The 16,481-nt window shown below is 39.8% G+C and overlaps 1 protein-coding gene across 4 annotated transcripts in view; it reads left to right on the top strand.

Moving 5' to 3' along the window:
• Positions 1 to 8,722: 8,722 nt before the first annotated feature.
• The window catches only part of EDC3 (enhancer of mRNA decapping 3), a 53,034-nt gene continuing 45,275 nt past the window's right edge, over positions 8,723 to 16,481 (top strand). Inside the window, exons 1-2 of one of the 4 annotated variants that reach the window (XM_081138609.1) lie at positions 8,773 to 8,854; positions 14,208 to 14,279. The gene's annotated coding sequence lies outside the window, so the exon portion shown is untranslated. Of the gene's footprint in view, positions 8,855 to 14,207; positions 14,280 to 16,178; positions 16,232 to 16,481 lie in introns of those variants that run through there. The other 3 variants (XM_081138608.1, XM_081138611.1, XM_081138610.1) reach the window with 3 other exon arrangements.

Below are 16,481 nucleotides of genomic sequence, written 5' to 3'. Positions count from 1 at the left end.
ACAAGCAGCATCTGACACTGGCCTGCACCAGAGACCATCCAAAAGACTGGGAGTCTTAGCAGATCTACTTAATACATAGAAACAAATCCAAACAGGCAGCTAAAATGGAGAGACCCAAAAAAGCCCCAAATGAAAGAACAAATGAATTCTCCAGAAGAAGAGCTAAGTGAAATGGAGATAAGCAGTCTATCAGATAGAGAGTTCAGAATATTGATCATAAGGATGCTCAAAAGCATGAGAAAAGAAATGGAAACTATGGAGGAAATTAAGAATGACATGGTAGAAATTTAAAAAAAGAAACATTGGAAGAAATAAACAGCAGATTAGGGGAAGATGAGGATCGATTCAGGAAATTAGAAGACAAGGTAGAAAAAAAATCCCTCAATCAGAGAACCAAAAAGAAAAAACAATTAAAAGACAGGAGGACAGTTTAAGGGAGCTGTGGGACAGCATGAAACATAACAATATTTGCATCATAGGAATGCCGGAAGATGTAGAAAAATAAGCAAGGGTTAGAGTGACTGTTTGAAGAAACAATGGCAGAAAACTTCCCTAACCTGGTGAAGGAAAAATTCACACAAGTTCAGGAGGCACAGAGTCCCAAGCAATAACAACCCAAAAAGGCCCATGCCCAGATACATCATAATAAAAATGCAAAAAACTCAAGACAAAGAGCATCTTTTTTTTCTTCTTTTTTTTAAAATATATCTTTATTGATTTCAGAGAGAGGAAAGGAGAGTGAGAGAGAGATAGAAACATCAATGATGACAGAGTCATTGATTGAGCCCACAATCCGGGCATGTGCCCTGACCTGGAATCAAACCCCGATCCCCTGGATCCTAGGTCGATGCTCAACCGCTGAGCCACGCCCGGCTGGGCAAGACAAAGAGCATCTTAAAGAAAGCAAGAGAAAAGCAATCTGTTACTTACAAAGGAGCTCCCATAAGGCTGTCAGCTGACTTCTTATCAGAAACTCTACAGAGCAGAAGGGAATGGCATGAAGTATTCAAAGTAATGCAAAACAAGGATCTGAAACCAAGACTGCTCTATTCAGCAAGGCTATCATTCAAAACAGATGGTGAAATAAAGAGCTTTCCAGACAAAAAAAGGCTAAAGGAGTATATCACCACCAAACCAGCATTGCAAGAGATGTTAAAGGGACTGCTGTAATAAGAAGTTGAAATTGAGAGAATGAGAAACATAGACATAAAGAAATTAAATGGCAATAGATAACTACCTATCAATAATAATCTTAAATATAAATGAATTAAATGTTCCAATCAAAAGGCACAGAAAAACAAGACCCAAATATATGCTGTCTACAAGATCCCCACCTCAGAACAAAAGACTCACACAGGCAGAAAAAAAACACACACACAAACTTCTGGAGGACTTTAAAGGAGAGATCGACAGCAGTACAGTTATAGTAAGGGACTTGAACACTCCACTGACTTTACTGAATAGATCTTCCAGACAAAATATCAACAAGGAAACAGTGACTCTAAATGACACACTAGATCAGATGGATTTAATTGACATCTACACATTTCACCCCAAAGCTGCAGAATATACATTCTCCTCAAGTGCACATGGGACATTCTCAAAGACAGATCACATGTTAGGACACAAAATAAGCTTCTACAAGTTCAAGAAGATTGAAACCATATTAAGCATCTTCTCAGAAATTTATACTGTGGAATACTATGCTGCTGTAAAAAAGGATCCCTTAACCTATGAGACAGCATGGTGGGACCTGGAGAGTATTATGCTATGAGAAATAAGCCAGTCAGAGAAAGACAAGTATCACATGATCTCATTCATATGCGGAATCTAATGAACAAAATAAACCAATGAACAAAATAGACCCAGAGTTGTAGAACCATGGAACAGACTGACGAATCTCAGAGGGAAGGCAGGGATGGGTGGGAAGGTGGGAGAGATTTACCTAAGAATTTATATGCATATATGCATAACCCATGGACATAGACAATAGTGTGGTAAAGGCCTGGGGGGTGGGGTGCAGAGTGGAGGGGATCAATGAGGGGGAAAGGGACATTTGTAATACTTTCAACAATAAAGATAAATTAAATTAAAAAAAAAATTTCTCCTTCCAAATGTTGGGAGAGACCAGTGACCACTTACCTACAGTGGTTCCCAGAAACTTGACTCTAGGGTCAGGTAGGGTCTATCTGGTTCAGATCATCAGTAATTCTTGGTAGAGTTTTCTAACTTGGGAGTTTATGAAGTCTTGAAGAGAATTTGGTGCATAGTAAATTCTGCCACTGAACTGTTGTTACCTTATTCTACCTGCCTCTGTAGCTATCACTGTATCTTACTTGTTACCTTCATAGTCAATCTTCTTGAAGTTGTCTGTATTCCCTGCCTCCATATGCTGACCTTCCATTTTCTCCTCAATCCACAGATATTTGATCTCTGACCCCTTTACTCCACTATTAAACCCGTCAAAATCTCCAGAGACCTGCTAGTTGCTACGTCTAATGGACATATTCAGTCTTCTGATTTGAGCTCTTTGCAGTATTTAGTATGTCAACTAATCTCTTAAAATTCTCTTCTTCCTGGGTCTCTTTGGCATCACCAACTGCTGGATTTTCTTATTTTCCTAGCTCTGCTTCTCAATTTCCTTGGAATCTTTCTCTTCCTGTGTATATCCCTTAAATGTTCTGTTTTTGGCCTTTGACTCTTCTCATGCTACATGCTATCCCTGGACCATATCACCCATTTTGGGACTTTAATTATAGCCTTGTTATTGATGACTTCTAAATCACATCTCTCTCTCCTGCGCTTCAGATCCACATACCATTTCCCACCAGATGCGCAACAGCAGGCCCACTCTTAACATGAGCATGGTCAGGGCAAGAGTACACACAGAGATCCCTGACCTGTTCCCCTATTCTTCCCACCCCTATTCTACCTTATACTGTGGGGGCTTCTTAGGCCCACATGTGTGAACATGTCAACCTGAATTTCCAAACTCTATCCATACTCCTTCCAAAAAGCCACTTTTTTGGTCACTCCTTGGACCTAGTAGTGGTGCACAATGGCAGAGAAGTTCTCCCTTAGAAGGACAGACCTGGGGAAAGGCTTGTCTACGTGCTGAAAGTGGCCCCATGCCATTGGGGAGGGAATCTGGGAACCCTAGAAATGAAAAATGGAGCAGGTCTGAAGGTGAGGATGTGAGCTCTGAGTAGTCATGTCCCCTCAGCACCACAGAGAAAGGCTTGTCTTGAGGAGAACCAGGGTGGGGACCATCTAAAGTGTGGGGCCTAGGGCAGTGCCTCCAGTTTTCCAAATCTAAGGATTTTACCTGTTCCCACTGGTACCTTAAGCTCACATATGACGACCTGAACTTATCACCTACCTTCTTTTCCTCCTCTGTTGCTGCCTACCCACAACCTCTTCATTCTCTTCATTCCACACCTGAGCAAATAGCACCACCAAACAATCTTTTGCCTTAGCCATAAACCTGGGAGTTGATCCTGTCTCTTAAACATCTTTTTTAAATGTCGGTCTTCACCTCATAACCCCACCAGTATGCCTTAGTTTGGATTGTCATTATTTGTTATCTGGCCTCACTCCCTTTGTAAGCAGTTTCTTGCTTAAAACTCTTCCTTTGTTTCCCATTGCCCTTAGGATAAATTCAAGCTCCTTAGGGACTAGAAAGCCCTTTGTGATCTGGTTCCTGCTTATCATTCTAGATCAATCTATCATCACTTCCTTGTTTTACATATATACTCTATCCAGTTGAATTACATGTATTTCCCTGGATGGGCCACACTCACCCACATTTCCTTGGCTATCTATGCACCTCTCCCTTTCCTGGTATGACCTTTTTCACCTAATTAATTTCACCTAATCCATTTTTATCCTTTGTACCTCAGCCAAATGTCACATCTAGAAAACCCTGTGCTCCCATTAGTGCTCCCTTCCCCCACTTCCTTGTTAGGGGCCACTCTTATATGCTATCATAGTACTTGGTGCTTTTGTAATTCTCTGTTTTTCCCTCTGGAATATGAACACCTTGAAGACAGCAGCTCTGTCTTTATCCCTATCCCAGTACGCAGCACAGAACAGGACACCTAGAAGGCAGGCCCTCTATAAATGCTTACTGAATGAATCAAAGAACTATAAAATGAACATCCTATTTACATATACATTTTTTAAAATACTTTTTAATCCTCACCTGAGGACATGCTTTTTTATTGATTTGAGAGAGAGAGGGAGAGAGAGAAACATGGATCTGTTGCCTCTTGCACACTCCCAGGCAGGGATTGAACCCACAATCTGGGTATGTGCCCTGATGAGGAATCGAACCCGCCATCTTTTGGTATATGGGACAATGCGCCAACCAACTGAGCCACACTGGCCAGGGCTATATATACTTTTTTAAAATTACTGTTTTTTATGTAATGAATAAGCAATTTATATGTTACAATTACTATAAGGTAGAGGAGTTCTGAAATCAGTTTCTAGTTTTTGCTGATGAAAGTCCTTAAATATGTGTGACCATGAAAAGTGCCTCTGTTGTGGTGAGCCTGGTTTTCTCCTCTTCCAAGTTCTGTGGAACCTTTTCTGGATGCCAAGATATTGTGTCCTGGGATTGTTATGTCCTAATGGCAGGGCCTCATTGCCAGTCTTGGGTTACTTATGCCCTTCCTTAACCTTCACTTTAAGTAATTTTTAAACAAGTGCTGATTGTATTGCTATCAGGAGGTTTTGTTTTTCTTTAATACTCCTGTAAAATGCTGGTATTCTGCTCCAATTAAGCTGGGAATTTTCTCACTTTGTGGGGGGACTTGGGCTTGCTAATGGTATCGGAGTTCTTAGTGTCCTTACCTGTGTCTGTAAGGCCTGAATTCTGCTCTTTTGTATTCTTCACCATGCTGAGGTAAAGGAAGGAATGCTGCAAACTCCCTTTTTTTGTGGGTGTAAGTGGGAACTCTGATTGGGATCCAAGTTGTTAAAATGGATTTCCCCACTGAATGACAGTGCACATGAAATTATAATTTTTAATAGCTTTAACACACTTTTCTGCATAAATAACCAGTGTCCCATTCTGAATGGCCAGCTCTGTTTTTGGTGAAGTGGGAGCTAACTTTTCCTAGGTCAGTAAGTGGATGGAATGCTCCTAAGAAGCTCCATTTCAGAACTCTTTTAAACAATTTTATAAAGTGTTTAAACATTTTTAATTACATCTAATCTTTTTAACTATTCAGAAGTATATACAGTTATGTGCTGCTTAACAACAGGAAATGTCCTGAGAAATGCACTGTTAAACAATTTGGTCACTGTGTGAACATCATAGAGTGCACTTCCACAAACCTACTACACACCTAGGTTATATGGTATACCACTGTCGTTTATGAGGTCTGTAATTGACAGAAATATTATGTGGCTCATGACACAGTAAAAAGTGAAAATCTTCACCTACTCCCATACTTCCAGGTAGCTACAGTACAGTTTAGAGGGTATCTTTCCTTCCAGACTTTTCTCCATGCATTTACACATGTAACTTCTTTGTTTGTTTTGGGAACATCACATATGTGGCTTGTTTTCACAAAAAATGATACTATAATATACATATTATTCTGTGACTTTTTTTTTTTTACTTTTCTTTCCAGGTCAGTAGCTATTCATCAACTTTTAGCAGCTAACATTCTATTGTTGATTGACAATTGCCTAAAGCTTCCCAAATAAGCTAATTTTATCAAACCAGGAAGGCAACTTTTGGTTTTGTTGAGATTGGGTCTCAGCCAGTTAGCTGTTTTGTTTTCCCCCACAAGTACTCTTTGAAATCTAGGAATCTCTTTCTTTTACTTACAAATTATGTTTATTTATTTGTAGTTACAATTTTCTGTCACAGTTTACTATAATAGTCACTGTTAAATTTTTAAATATATTTTTATTGATTTCAGAGAAAGAGGAAGGGAAAGGGAGAGATAGAAACATCAATGATGAGAGTCACTGATCAGCCGCCTCCTGCATGCCCCTGACTGGGGATCGAACCTGCAACCCGGGCATGTGCCCTGACCAGGAATCGAACCATGATCTCCTGGATCATAGGTTGATGCTCAACCGCTGAGACACATTGGCCAGGCAATCATTGTTAAATTTGATTCCAGAATGCCTCACACATGTGTCATAAACAAACACCACTACACTTTCAGTGTAATGTTAAACTTATCCCTGGCTGCTACATAGCTCGAGGTGTTCCTATTTTAACCATTTCATACCTAATATTATTTGAGCTATATTAACACACCAAATGAGGCTCTATTGGCCTTGGTAAAGCTGGACATTGACCAGTTAATTGTGTTTAAATATTTATTTAAGAAAAAAACTTTTTATGGGAGGGGAAAAAGGGAACATCTGTAATGCTTTCAATAATAAAGATAAATTTAAAAAAAAACCAAACATTTTTTATCATGGTGGATTTTGAACATACACAAAAGTAGACAGTATAATAGTATAATAAAGCCCTGTATACTATCACCCAGCCCCAACAACCATCAACCCATGGCCAATCATTTTGGGAATATCAACCATGTTCAGGTACAAATTATCTCACATAACTTCACAGCAACTTTATTAGCTATTATCTACAGTTTATCTCGAATTGCATAGCTTGTTTGTAATAAATAAATTCAACTCAGTATTCAATCCTGTAGCTTGTTAACATAAGAAGTCATTCAAACCTGTGAAGAACTTTTGTGAGTTTATTTGAGCCAAACTGTCAACAATTGCCAGGGAGCCAAATCCTCAGCACATTGAGATAATGCTCTGGAGAATGGCAGTTTTGCACTTTGTTTTATGCATTACAATCAAAAAAGGAAACGTAAGTGGGTTACATGAAATTCACTGGTGATAAATTAGGGAGGTGGGAGAAAGCAAAGCAGGGAAATCTCTGGGGTTGCATAAAAAGTAAAATGATAGATACACACTTCTTTTACTTAGGTGGGCACAGGATAGTTAACAGTCAACAGCTGATTCAATAACAATGCGAGGATTTGTGGTCTCTGTAGAGCAGTGCCTGTGCTTTGAGGGGTCTGGGAAAAGAAAAATTACTTTGACATTCCAAAGATATGTTATCATAGATGCAAAAAATACAAGCAACAGGCTTCATTTAAGGTGAAAATTAACCTTTGTTAGGGAAGATACTAGCCTAGGTGTTCTGGTGTGACCCGCGACAGACGACCACCAGAGTTTGTGTTTGAATTTTTGGAGCCTTTATTAGCTGGCCAGTGGCTACAGTTGCAGCGTCTCACCCATGTAAGCCGAACTGCAGCCCCGACCCTCAGTTCTTCCCACATTTTATACTCAGTAACTACAAAGGCAACTATGGTAAAGGGGCTTCTAATAATTTGATAATTTGTTAGGTTGTCAGCTTTTGTAACATGAAACAAGGGGGGGGACCCTTAGAAACATAAAAGGGATGATTTAAACACAATGTCTTACAATGAGTAATGGGGTTATGCTTGACCGGAGTGTGACTGGTTTGTTTTGTTTTTCTACAGGACTTCAGGGGGAGCAGTAATTCTTGGGCTAGCTTGTCAGACCTTGTCCTGTACAATAGGGATCTTTTTCTACCTTTACTGTTAGTTCCTTAGGTATTCTTCTGGCCATGGTGGCCAGAACAATGATGGCCAGAACATAGGACATGACTACCCACCATAAACTGCTTTTCAGTTAAAATTTTAATTTCAGACCATTCTTTGTGGTTACTTCATGTCTCTGAGTTTGCAAGGCCACCTTGAAGGCCTTTCCTGAGCTTGTTAGGTTTAGCATGTGGCCCTTTTTCCTCCACAAGATGTTACATCAATGGATCCCAAACCTGGGGTGTGCTCAGAACCGACTAGAAGGAACTTTTAACATAATAGATGCCAGGACCCCTCCAGACCTACTAAAATTGAATCTCTGGTGGCAAAGGAGGGGAGGGGAGAGTCCCTGGAAAGTGGAAATTTTATAAAGTTCCTCAACTGATTCTGAAGAGTCAAGTTTGGAACCACTGCCCTACCCCATGCTGCCTGCTCAAGCAGTGGTTCTCAAACTAGGTGTCAGACTTCAAGATAACCTTGTAAATTTTAAGCTCTAAAATTCCTCATGATATTCAGTGTTGGCCCTAAACACCTGCGTTTTACAAAAATTAAGACTACCAAAACAAAATGCCACAGGTGGGGTGCGGGGTGTGGCATTTTCTCCAGTAACTAGTACTGGGGCCGATGCAGGGGTTGGGCGGGGGGAAAGAAGGACATTCAAGCACAGATTGGCTGACACTAACCCCCAAATGAGCCGAAGGTGATAAATTCAGAAGATCAACGACGAAGGGAACTTCTTGCTTCCTTTAATCCACCCTGGAGGCCTACTTATTCCATCCCACGGCTGCAACTGACCGGGGATGGGTCCCAAGTCACAACTCCTCGCCTCCAAAGGGTTTTTTGCTCGGAGATTGGCGCAAGGGGGACTGGAGGTAAAGCCGGAGCTTGTCATCAAGACTACAAGAAAGAGTCCCCCAGGCATCCGGGCTCGGGGAGGGTGCAGGTAGCACTCCAACTCCAACCAGGACTCCAGCCGATATAAATAGTCGGAGCCAGTAACACAACTGCTAGCTCCCAAGCTCTTAAATTTCCCGGGCGCCCCGCCCCCCAGCGCCTGCTCTCCGGTTTCCAAGCCGTCGCGCAGGAAGTGACCTCACGACGGTGGCGTGGATACGAGGCGCACTTCCGGTGGCCCGGACTGTGGGGGTGGGTTGGAGCTGCCCTTCGGTCTCTGGGTTCCCTCTCGTGGTTGGGCGGATTGGCCTGGGGTGCAGAGGAGGCGCGGGACCGACGGCTTGGAGGTGGGAACAGGGGGCGGCGGCTGGTTTGTGGGCGCTCGTGGGAGAGGGTTTCCGGGGCGGCCAGGCGGGTTTGCAGTAAGGCTTCGAGTTTCCAGGCCTCGTAGACTTTTATAGAGGTGGGCACGTGCTCGAGACCGCGTCGGGCGCGCGGAAGGCCTGGTACTAGGGGTTGCCTCGGGGGCGTGGTTTGAGGTGGAGGCCCAGGACCGCGGGATTCTAAGCAGCCTGGGGATGCAGTGAGGTGTGCGGCTTTAAGCGGCCTAGACTCCTGGTTTATCCTTGTTGATGGCTACTGCAGCTCGCCCACTCATTGCTTCATTCCTCAGTTTCCTTTTACTCAGTAGAGTAAGGTGGCAGGGAAGAGCGCGAGTGCCACACCCATGACTGATAGCTTGAGAACAGAGATGAACGGGGGTCTGGAAGGGAAGGGTGGCTGAGAAAATGATACCTTCCAAGACCCAGCTTCTGCTGAATCCTAGGAACTTCCCCTTGATTCTTTTTTGCTGTTGGAGTAAGGTTGAGCTCTTTGTCAGTACTCTTTGTGTGATATTGATTGACTTTTTCAATAATTGACGTGTAAGTTAAAATGTTTTGCTGTGTGGAAGGCATAGTCCTCCGTGCTTGGCCGGTTGGTTTTCAGTACATCTCCTAATTCCAGAGCTAGCTGGAATCCTAACAGTCCTCTCCCCTGGTAACAGATGAGGACCTGCAGACCCAGAATGGTTTTGTTCTCTTCCCTAGCCACAGACTAAAGTGATTTCATTCTCCTGCCAGGCGATATTGGTCTTGATCTCATCCAAGCATAAGTGACTGTCTTCTGGACAGTCAGCTGGAAACCCCCGATGGATTCTAGTTGTTTTCTTAATGAGTAGCAGATTAGGTGTACTCAGCACAGAATTCCTATTTGTTGGTTTCTCTGTATGAAGTGAAGGTGTTTACAAATAACTTTTTGATTACTAAGAATTTTTTTGGTGGAGCTTTCTAGTGAGAATAGGGCTGTGGAACTAGCAGTGTCTCTCAAACTTTTTGACCCACAGTTAGATACATATTACATCATGACTCAGTGCGTCCCCTGCACTCATAAAGTGTGTGTGTGTACACACAAAAGTTTACCCTTTCTACGATGCCCTCTGATATTATATCATTAAAAGAAAAAAAATTGATTGCAACTCACTAAATTGACTGACTGCTAAAGACCTATAGTTTGAAAAACATTGGACTAGAAAATGTTTAAGATCCTTGTGATTCCTGAGATTCTGTAATTAATACAGATTGGAAAATGTTTCATTTTTCTGTTATTCTCAGCCAGAGTAGCAGGGTTCTAGAGTTCTCGTAAATTCAGCAGATCAACTGAACAGGACTTCCAAATTGGTAGCTCAAAGTGTATATAGTATCTGTATAGTATCTGTCAATTTTAGCAAGGCCGGGTGGGTGAGATGGGGGAATTTGCCAGATTGTGGTAAAAGTAGATGGAGTCATGACTTTATCTGTGTCTTGACGGGTTTGATTTATGGACACAACACTGCTGGGATCTGGTGATCTGAGTTGAGGCTCTGTCACTTTCTTTATACATAGTATGTCTTTGAAGCCTTATCTGGAAGGTTTGCTTAGCAAATTTGTGTCCTTGATGAAGTAAAGAGAAAAAGTATCATCTGGTTAATCTCAAGATTTACCCAATGCAACTTAATGAAATGGAAGGGTCATATAAACATGAGGAATTGCACTTGAGTCCAAAAAATTCAGTTATACCAGTTATTGAAGGTAGAGATGTGACTTAGGAGGGGCTCATGTATAAAAAGATGTGGAATCTCAGTCATCTGAATCAGTGGTGTGGTTAGCATGGGAGAAGAACTGGTGTCACCTGCAGTATTAGATCAAGGAAGGTGGTTGTATCTCTTGACCCCAGCACTGGGTGGCTCACACCTGGAATTTTAGGTTTAAGTCTGGGTACTCTACAAGAATAAATTAATTGTGAGGTTAAACATTAAAAGGAGTTGGAATTTGTCAAATTATAAAAAGGAATTTCTTTATTGGCTGTCTGAAGATATGGTGAAGTTGCTTTGGCATGAGTGATTCTTTTTCCAGTTGTCATTTCATGCATATTCAGGGTCAGTGTGGTCTTAAAATATTTTTGCTTGAAAATGTCCAGAACATTGGGAAATCTCTTCCTTTTGAGTTGGCATCTGAAATTTCTCATCATAAATTTAAGTAGTTTAAACATTTAATTTTAAAAAGTTAAGGATGCACCCTGGCCGGTGTGGCTCAGTGGTTGGAGTGTCAGCCTGTGCACCAAAGGGTTGCAGGTTCAATTCCTGGTTCCTGTTCTGGGCACTTGCAGGAGGCAACCAATGAATGTGTCTCTCTCCCATCAATGTCCCCCGGCGCCCCCCCCCCCGCATTTCCCCCCCCCTTCCTCCCCTCCCTTCCACTCTCTAAAAATCAATGGAAAAAATAACCTTCGGTGAGGATTAACAAAAAGAGTCAAGGATGTAATTTCTGACATTGTAAATTTTTACTTTCTAAAAATAAATACAAAGCTAAATAAAATAACAATTTGATGTTTTTAAAATATACAAATAACCTTTATTACATTAAAACCCCTCTAAGGTATGTATAAATGGTATATTACATTATTTTCAGATGTTAAGCCAGTCGTGTGTTCCTGTAATGAACCCCACTTAGTTCTGGTGTATAATACTTTTTATATGTGGCTGAATTCAATTCACTAATATTTAGTTAAGAATTTTTGTGTTTGTGTTCATGAGGGATATTGATCTGAGATTTTCTTTTCTTATGATGTCTTTGCCTTAGTTATCAGAGTGATACACTTGACCCTTGAACAATACAGGTTTGAACTGTGTGGATCCACTTATACTTGAATTTTTTTCTATAAATATACAGTTGGCCCTCCATATCCCTGGGTTTCTGCCTCCACAGAGTCAATCAACTGTGGATGGAAAACAGTATTTTCCATCCTCAGTTGGGAATCTACCTATGTGGGTCAACTGTATGCATTGTTTTATGCTATTTTATGTAAGGAACTTGAGCACTGGCAGATTTTGCTATCCCCAGTGGACACCAAGGGACAATGTTAAGTTTTTTGGGGGTCAAAGTTCAGGGATTTTAGACTGCCCCTAACTTCCACGTTGTTCAGGGTCAACTATATTACCGTCATAAATGAGTTGGGGAGCGTTCCTTCCTTTTACATTTTTTGAAAGAGTTTGTGTAGAATTGTTAATTATTTCTTTCTATATGTCTAATAGACCTTACCAATGAAGTCCCTGGGCTTTTCTTTTTGGGAAAGATTTTTAATTACTAATTCAATTTCTTTACTTGATATAGGTCTATCCACATTTTCTATTACTTCTTGAGTCAGTGTTGGTCATTTGTATCATTCTAGGAATTGGTCATTCTAGGAATTTTTTCCTTTCTTTTTGAATTTTTATCCATCCATTTTCCACAAAATTTTATCCTAAAGCAGGGTCATTAGACTTCTTCTGTAAAGGGCCAAATGGTAGGCTTTTCTGTCATAACTGCTCAACCTTTTCATTGTAGTGCAAAAACAGCCACAGACAATAGGCAGACAGCTGAGTATGCTTGTGTTCCCCTAAAATTTCATTGGTAGTGAGCCAGATTTGGTCCATGAACTGTACTTCTCTGATCCCTGTCTTGAAATAATAAATGTTATGGTTGAAAATCTTTACTGATTATCTAAGCAGATCAGGTTTATGAAAAGTAGTGTGGAAATTGATCCCCTTGTTTGCATATCTTTGTGTACCTCTGGGGATACGTGTATTCTAGTTTGAAGATTGGGACTTCATTTCCAAGATGCTGTAGAGGTAATTCAGGTATTTTTGTAGTTTTGTTTGGGTGAGAAGAGTGGTGGTCCTCACAGTATGATTCTCTAGGGCCATAAATCCCCTATCTGGTCAGTATTCTTTCTGCTAAAAGGAGACATTTGAAGAATTTGCTGTATGGTAGAAACTATATAGACTGTGTCATTTAATCTTTACAGTGGTCCTGTAAGGTGGTGGTATAATTGGTATAATTCCCATTTTGTAGTTGAAACTCAAATTTGGATAATTTGCTTAGGTCATTGTGTCGACAACTGGTGAAATCTAGAAGTGAACCAGGCCCTGTGATATCTGACCTCAGGAGTCCATGCTCTTTTCACTATGCTGCCTTTTGTGGAAGATACAGATTTAGTACTAGGATTGTACTGGATGTTTTCTTTTAAGATCTCTGCCATTCCCAAGATTTTGATTCTATAAGTATCTTTTCAGATAGAAGCATGGAAAAATACCTAGTTTTTCAGAAATCGGTAACTAACCACTTACTCATCCACAGTTGATGTAATTCTCCTTAGCAGACCAAGGAGGCTGCTCTTTGGATCTGAATGCTGTGAGTGCTGTCACTTGTGGCAATTGAGGTGGAAGCTAGTAGCCCTGTAATGGGCAAGTTGTTTATTTGTAGTTTATGAATCATTTCAGCAACTGCCTCGGTTGTATAACATGTGGAAGACTATTTAGAGCTATCTGACTTTGTTATCTAAAGGCTTCTTACAAGAGAAATAATATAGTAAATTCTCATACTTAGTGTGACATTCGGTAATCTGGAAATTCTCATAGTCCAGCATTTGAGCAAAATAGCCCCATATGTACTCTGACTTCCTGTATACAATGCCCAGCAAAAATGGATACACTTGTCCACCACAGAGACATAGAGAAATGTTTAATTATTCATGATAGCCTCTACACTGGAAATAACTCAACTATCAATAGAATGGTTAAATCCATTGAGGCATAGTTCTATAATAGAATATTACATATTCATGAGGAAGAATGGACTATTGCTACATGCAACAAAGGTGAATTCATCTCAGAGATGTAACACTGAGCAAAAGAAGCCAAACAATTTAAAAGAGGACCTTTATGATTTCATTTATATGAAGTTCAAAAACAGGCTGTGCTATCTTTCATGATAGAATAATGGCTACCTTTGTGAGTATACAATAGAACCTTTTGGGGTATTTGAAGTATTCTGTGTCTTGATTTGGCTGGTGGTTATGTGGGAGAATTAACACGTAAAAATTTATTGAGCTGTACATTTAAAATATGTAGACTTACCATATGTTATACCTTGATAGAAAAGTAAAAAATAAAAAACATCAAAGATTGTTCCCATGTAGCTTCTCTATCTTCTGCTTCAGCTGTAGCTCTTCTTTTGACATGAACTGGTTAGCCCTATAACTGATGAAGCCCCCTTCCTTAGTGTGTTCATCTGATTAAGAACCCAGATGGTAGCACTCCACTTGATTTACTGTTTTCAGTTAATAAAGAAATTTTCTTTCTAGAATACAGGCACGCCTTGGAGATATTGTAGTTTTGGTTCCAGATGACTGCAACAAAACAAGTATTGCAATAAAGTGAGTTGTAATCTTTTTGCTGGTGGAAGGTCTTGCTTTTAATTTGTAAAAAATACAACATCTGTAAAGCAAAATAAAGTGAAGCTCAATAAAATGAAGCATGCCTATAAACCAATTTGCTAAGTTTTGAATAATGTATTAATGTTGTATTTTACATAGAGGGAAGTTTCTGATAAAAGGGCAGTTTGTTCCACATTGAGTGGTTACTTTTTTTAAAAGTTTCTATTAATATAGAACTAAATAGAAAAATACCAGCAATCCACATTTTAAAACTTAAAAATTTTACTCAGTTATTAACATAATATAAACTTGAACATACAACATCAGTGGCTTAAAGATATATGTTGAGCCAGACCAGCATGACTCAGTGGTTGAGCATCTTACATATGAACCAGGAGGTCATGGTTCAATTCTCCGTCGAGGCATATGTCCAGGTTTCCGGCTCATCCCCAGTAGGGGGCATGCAGGAGGCAGCTGATCAATGACTCTCTTATCCTTGATGTTTCTCTCTTTCCCTCTCCCTTTCCCTCCCTCTCCTCTTCCCTACTCCTGCCCCTTCCTCCCTCCCTCTCTCTAAAAATCTATGGGGAAAAAATAGCCTCTGGTGAGGATTAACCAAAAAAAAAAAAAAAAGGAAGTAAGTGAGAGTCTTTTCACATCTGATTAATTTCTTGTACTTTAATTCTTATTATAACTTTTCATTTTCCATCTTTTTTTTAAAGTTTATCTTTATTGTTGAAAGTATTACAGATATCCCTCCCCCCCCAGGCCTTCACCACACTATTGTCTGTGTCCATGTGTTTATGCATATGTGCATATAAGTTCTTTGATTAATCTCTCCCCACCCACCCCTGCCTTCCCACTCTGCATCTATTTAAAATAAACATCAGAGTAGAATCATGATGAGTATAAATGATAGGAAAAGAAATTCATACTTTTGTGACATTAAGTAGACAAAGGCTGATCATCATGGGGAAAATAAGCCTGAAGTATGTATGTATTTTGTTCCTTTTACTATCATCAGAGTTGTGGAAATTGTGTTGTGTGAGAAATTTACCTGATCTCTTTAAATTCTTATAGATCTGTTGATAATTGTTGCAACTCAGTGATGGATATATGAGGATTCATTATCCTGTTCTACTTACATTTGTGTATGTTAGAAATTTTCTATAATGTAAAAAAAAAAGTCTTATGGATGAGCCTGCTAATGCATTGTTTCTTTTATTTTCTGTTCTGTCAGGATAGTTTTGTGATACTTAGATCACTATAGAACTACCTGAGTTTGTCTTTAGGTTTTTGTGTTTCTGATGGGACATACTTTTTTTTACCACAGGACTGCTTTTTTGCTCCTTTGTATGCTTTTTTTTTTTTTGTTATTTTTCCTTTTTTAGACTTTATATTTTATGTGGATATATTTCTGGAATTAATATTTGAAACAGCTTGAAATGCTGTTCTATTTATTTTTTATTTTTCATGGAAGACACTAAGCCAGTTTCATTTTGTACTTAATATTGTATGTTATATATATACTTATCTGCTATTTCCTGACTTCCTTCAGTGTGTAGGGCAGTGTTAGATGTCATATCTTATATAGGATTTTACATAGAGTGTGCTTAAAGGATATTGTATTTTTAGAACCATTTCCAAAAAGAACCAGGCATTTAGATATAAATATTTAGGTACTCTAGACTTTGAGTAATTAACTTCTGTCAGGTTTATTATGTCTCATTCATTCATTCATTCATTGAATATTTATTGAGTTCCTCTTCCGTTCTAGGCACGGTTATTGACTGAACAGGATAGTCAAGGTTCCTTGCCCTTGTGGACCTCACAGTCTAGTGGGGTGACACAATAAACAAATAAGATAATTCATATGGTGATTTATTCTGAGATTAACAAATAAACAAAGAAGATAATTCATATGGTGATTTATTCTGAGATTATAACAGAAGGTAAGATGTTGGAGGGTGATGGGGAACAGTTTGGGTAGCCAGGGAAAGCCTCTTTGGGGTGGTGACATTTTAGCGGATACCAGAAACACAAGATAGAAGTAGCCATTCACAGAGCTGGCTAGAGTGTGTTCTGAGAATACCTGGTGCAAAGTTCTTGAGGGAAGGAAAAGCTTAACATGTTTGAGGAACAGTAGGAAAGCCAGTGTGTCTAGAGAACAGTGGGGAGAGAGTGATAAGAGATGAAACTGAG

Source organism: Miniopterus schreibersii (genome assembly GCF_964146895.1).
Source record: "Miniopterus schreibersii genome assembly, chromosome: 1".
NCBI lineage: Eukaryota > Metazoa > Chordata > Mammalia > Chiroptera > Miniopteridae > Miniopterus > Miniopterus schreibersii.
Note: the sequence above shows the minus strand (reverse complement) of the source record. Positions and strands in the feature narration are given on the sequence as shown.